The 5668-nt window shown below is 40.5% G+C and overlaps 1 non-coding gene across 1 annotated transcript; it reads left to right on the top strand.

Annotated features, from left to right (window-relative positions):
• Positions 1-4299: 4299 nt before the first annotated feature.
• On the top strand, positions 4300-4381 carry trnas-gcu (transfer RNA serine (anticodon GCU)). The gene has a single exon. It is a non-coding gene; the product is annotated as a tRNA-Ser (tRNA).
• The last annotated feature ends 1287 nt before the right edge of the window (positions 4382-5668 follow it).

Genomic DNA, 5668 nt, shown 5'->3' with positions numbered 1-5668 from the left:
ACGCAAAGCACACACAAAGACAAGATGGCCAACAAACCAAAGATAAAGCACACTGCACAGACAAAGACAAGATGGCCGACAAACCAAAGATAACAAAACACACTGCACACACAAAGACAAGATGGCAGACAAACCAAAGATAACAAAACACACTGCACACACAAAGACAAGATGGCCGACAAACTAAAGATAACAAAACACACTGCACACACAAAGACAAGATGGCCGACAAACCAAAGATAACAAAACACACTGCACACACAAAGACAAGATGGCCGACAAACCAAAGATAACAAAACACACTGCACACACAAAGACAAGATGGCCGACAAACCAAAGATAACAAAGCACACTGCACACACACGGTTTCACCCGCGGTTCGCAGACAAATATACACAGAAATTTACTGACAAACAAAACTCCTGATGTACTATTTTTCGAACCGAATTTAGAATTTAGAATAATCAAATTAATCGGGCCCCGCTACCAAAACAGACAGGCTCGTTAAAATTTAGAACAATCAAATTAATCGAGCCCCGCTACCAAAACAGACAGGCTCGTTAAAATTTAGAACAATCAAATTAATCGAGCCCCGCTACCAAAACAGACAGGCTCGTTGAATTTTAGAACAATCAAATTAATTGAGCCCCGCTACCAAAACAGACAGGCTCGTTGAATTTTAGAACAATCAAATTAATTGAGCCCCGCTACCAAAACAGACAGGCTCGTTGAATTTTAGAACAATCAAATTAATCGAGCCCCGCTACCAAAACAGACAGGCTCGTTAAAATTTAGAACAATCACATTTATCGAGCCCCGCTACCAAAACAGACAGGCTCGTTAAAATTTAGAATAATCAGATTAGTCGAGCCCCGCTACCAAAACAGACAGGCTCTCCTTTCGCTCCAATGGTGTCCGCGAGCTCCGACCCAGCTGAACACAATGGCGCCCTGTATAGTTTATTTAGACCGGTCTGGTTCAAACTCAGCAATCAGGAAACATACATTTTAGCTCCAGCATATATTCACAGTTTTAAACTATCTAATGATACTTTAGTAATTTAATCAGACACTTACAGATTCTGAGATTCAATTTCACACTCACTACGCTAAATAATTAGTGCAGCTAATCTATACAGAGAACGTCTGTTTACCTTATGTAGGCGCGCCTTGTACTGAGTACAAAATATTCCCAGAATCCAGGTCTTAGCTCAGTCAGCTGAATCAATTTGATGCTATTTCAGGCCTCTTCGAACCGTCCTCTGCTAGCATCTGTTACGACGAATCTTTTTGTTGAGAAGCCTTGAAGAAGCAGTCGGAGAATCCAGAAAGTACTCTTCAAAAACACTTTATTAAGTGTAAGAAATGATCTGTGAATATGTCAGAGCTAAGCCGATCGGCGCTCCTTTTCTCCTGCAATACAGATGATCGCCAGCCAAAAAGAAAAGAGACCCTTGCGTCTGAGCGCGCGGTTTTTTAAACTAAGCTAGGCTCCTCCTCCTTAACTGCTGGTGGAGCCAATGAAATGTGCTAAAAAAAACCAGGGCTCCGCCCCTCCCCCCTACGGCAGACATCTGGAGGGTCCCTAACAAGGGATCACGGTAGGCGCCATTTTGAGTGCACCTACCAGACAAAGAGCCACGTGGGGAAATGCCGTACAACTTCTCACATTGAATTTATGTTTAATAATGATGTTATGTTCCAAAAATCCTAACAACTGCTAATCCATTGTGCTCTGCACATGCCGGTTCGAATCCCATCCTCGTCGAAAACAATACCTTTTAAACTCTTAATGCATGCTCAATAATCCAGCTCCACAAATCCACAAAGTGGAGACGGTTAAACAATGTGTGGTTTCTAATCTATACAGTGGGGCCAAAAAGTATTTAGTCAGCCACTGATTGTGCAGGTTCTCCTACTTAGAAAGATGAGAGAGGTCTGTAATTTTCATCATAGGTACACTTCAACTATGTGAGATAAAATGAGAGAATCCAGGAAATCACATTGTAGAATTTTTAAAGAATTTATTTGTAAATTATGGTGGAAAATAAGTATTTGGTCAAAAACAAAAGTTCAGCTCAATACTTTGTAACATAACCTTTGTTGGCAATGACAGAGGTCAAACGTTTCCTGTAAGTCTTCACCAGGTTTGCACACACTGTAGCTGGTATTTTGGCCCATTCCTCCATGCAGATCTCCTCTAGAGCAGTGATGTTTTGGGGCTGTCGCTGGGCAACACGGACTTCACAAATTTTCTATGGGGTTGAGGCCTGGAAACTGGCTAGGCCACTCCAGGACCTTGAAATGCTTTTTACGGAGCCACTCCTTCGTTGCCCGAGCGGTGTGTTTGGGATCACTGTCATGCTGGAAGACCCAGCCACGTTCCATCTTCAATGCTCTCACTGATGGAAGGAGGTTTTGGCTTAAAATCTCACGATACATGGCCCCGTTCATTCTTCCCTTAACACGAATCAGTTGTCCTGTCCCCTTTGCAGAAAAACAGCCCCAAAGCATGATGTTTCCACCCCCATGCTTCACAGTAGGTATGGTGTTCTTGGGTTTTTCTTCTTCCTCCAAACACGACGAGTTGAATTTTTACCAAAAAGTTCCATTTTGGTTTCATCTGACCACATGATATTCTCCCAATCTTCTTCTGGATCATCCATATGTTCTCTGGCAAACTTCAGACGGGCCTGGACATGTACTGGCTTAAGCAGGGGGACACGCCTGGCACTGCAGGATTTGAGTCCCTCTCGGCGTAGTGTGTTACTGATGGTAGCCTTTGTTACTTTGGTCCCAGCTCGACCTGCAGAGATTCATCAGGTCCCTCTGTGTGGTTCTGGGATTTTTGCTCACCGTTCTCATGATCATTTTGACCCCATGGGATGAAATCTTGACCCCAAGGGAGATTATCAATGGTCTTGTATGTCTTCCATTTTCTTACAATTGCTCCCACAGTTGATTTATTCACACCAACCTGCTTGCCTATTGTAGATTCACTCTTCCCAGCCTGGTGCAGGTCTACAATTTTCTTCCTGGTGTCCCTCGACAGCTCGTGTTCCATTTTCTTACAATTGCTCCCACAGTTGATTTATTCACACCAACCTGCTTGCCTATTGTAGATTCACTCTTCCCAGCCTGGTGCAGGTCTACAATTTTCTGCCATGGTTGAGTTTGGAGTCTGACTGTTTGAGGCTGTGGACAGGTATCTTTTATACAGATAACGAGGTCAAACAGGTGCCATTAATACAGGTAACGAGTGGAGGACAGAAGAGCTTCTTAAAGAAGAAGTTACAGGTCTGTGAGAGCCAGAAATCTTGCTTGTTTGTGGGTGACCAAATACTTATTTTCCACCATAATTTATGAATAAATTCTTTAAAAATCCTACAATGTAATTTCCTGGATTTTTTTTTTCTCATTTTGTCTCTCATAGTTGAAGTGTACCTATGATGAAAATTACAGACCTCTCTCATCTTTCTGAGTAGGAGAACTTGCACAATCAGTGGCTGACTAAATACTTTTTGACCCCACTGTATGTCATTAACATTGTTTTAAAAGAACGGCTGTATAAGATGAACTGTTTTTATTTGGTGTTACAGTTGTCATTTTTTTGTGAGTAGTGCCAATATTTTGCACAGAGCTGAAAGCAAGAGTTTCAGGGGTTTTGTTCAATGTTTAAAGGCTTGGATTTCAATGAGGATGGGATTCGAACCCATACGTGCAGAGCACAATGGATTAGCAGTCCATCGCCTTAACCACCACGTCAGAACATGCTCTACCTCCATGAAGTAAGCCAAAAACATAATTGCATTATTAAAAATGGCTGTATAAGATGTGCTGTTTCTCTCTGGTGTTACAGTTGTATTTTATGTAAGTAGTACCAATATGTTGTAAAGGTGGAGTTCAATTATCAGAGCTGAAAGCAAGAATTTCAGGGGTTTTGATCAATGTTTAAAGGTCTGGTTTTCAAAACCACACATGCAGAGCACAACGGATTAGCAGTCCATCGCCTTAACCACTCAGCCACCTCGTCTTAACCTGCCTAGGAAAATGTGTTTCTGGGCCGATTGGTCTGATTGATCAACCCAGACAGCTTGAACAGCTACATTGCCTTTTAAGAACTATCTGGGTGTTTACCAGAATGTGCACGCACACTGCATTATTTGTTAACAGTCAGTTTTAAGGAGAACTAAAGAGAACTAAAATAAAATAAGCTTTCTGCTCTTCAGTCTTTTACAAATCTACAAAAGCTACATTGATCAATCAGACATATCAGACCAGAAACAAGCAAGTAAAGCAAAATGAGGTGGCCGAGAGGTTAAGGTGATGCACTGCTAATCCATTGTGCTCTGCACGCGTGGGTTCGAATCCCATCCTCGTCGAAAACCAGAACTTTAAGCATTGAACAAAACCCCTGAAACTCTTGCTTTCAGCTCTGTGCAAAATACTGGCACTACTCACAAAAAATCACAACTGTAACACCAAATAGAAACAGTTCATCTTATACAGCCGTTCTTTTAATACAATGTTAATGACATACAGATTAGTAACCTCACATTGTTTAAAAGAAAAGCATCGATCAAATGTACACCTAAAGTGTCAATTATTTACTTTTTAAAAATATTATACCTCAATATGCACCTCGTTTTAAATAAAGTTTGCGATTCAACTATGGAGGTATATATGTAGCAAAAGTTTTGCACCTGTGAAAACGAAATCTGTAAAATTTGTACCTGTAAAAAAAAATCTGTAATTGTGAAAAAGATTTGTACCTGTAAAAAATAAATTTGTATCTGTAAAAAAGATTTGTACCTGTAAAAAATACATTTGTACTTTTATTTTCGATGTGAGAATAAAAACATTGCAGCACAGTTTCAAATCTGCCCGCCACGAGTTTTGCAACAAATATCTCAGTCAGCGTGCTGCAAAACTGATCTGTACCTGTAGCTGCAGGGGCGGGGCTTAGGGGTGCAGGGGGCGGGACTACTGGGGAGATAGACGTAATTACCGACCAATCAAAGGAGCTGGTTTTTAGCGCAGCAGAAGCGTGTCAATCACAAAGTTTCAGTGTAGTTGGATCAGAACATCATAGCTCACGTTATAACTTCCTTATTAGTGTTGCTGTGGGTATTATATTGGATGTTGCCTGCGTGTTGTCTGCTAGTTAATGTGTTAATGCGTTTAACCCTGCTAGTTTTATAGTGGACATATTGGACACTCGGCCTGACATTCGAGTTTTTTTCATCTCGTTCTCGGCTAATAAACTTTCAAAAGCGAATAAACCTGCACGAACTGACTCTGCAGTAAACAAAGCACAAACTACAATCTTATATGTTTTTAAAAGTCTTTCTGTTTATTTTTATTTAACGCTATTTCGTGATTGTGAGCTTTATCTGCCTTGAAAAGCCAAGGGAGCCTCTCAAAAGTGCATAAAGCCAGGTTATAGTTCTGTATTACCTAGTGACATGTACTATTCACCACAACTGTATTAAATCCTACAGTACCAGTACAGTCAAATACATACCGTGTAAAATAAATCTAAATTTTAGGTACAAAATTTTAAAGGTACAAAAAAAAATTTTTAGGTACAAAAATCTAAAGGTACAAATTTTACAGATTTCGTTTTCACAGGTGCAAAACTTTTGCTACATATTTACCTCCATATTCAA

The sequence above is a fragment of the Trichomycterus rosablanca genome, chromosome 4 (assembly GCF_030014385.1).
Source record: "Trichomycterus rosablanca isolate fTriRos1 chromosome 4, fTriRos1.hap1, whole genome shotgun sequence".
Classification (NCBI taxonomy): Eukaryota; Metazoa; Chordata; class Actinopteri; order Siluriformes; family Trichomycteridae; genus Trichomycterus; species Trichomycterus rosablanca.
The sequence above is the reverse complement of the archived record's forward strand: the minus strand, read 5'-3'. Positions and strand labels throughout refer to the sequence as shown.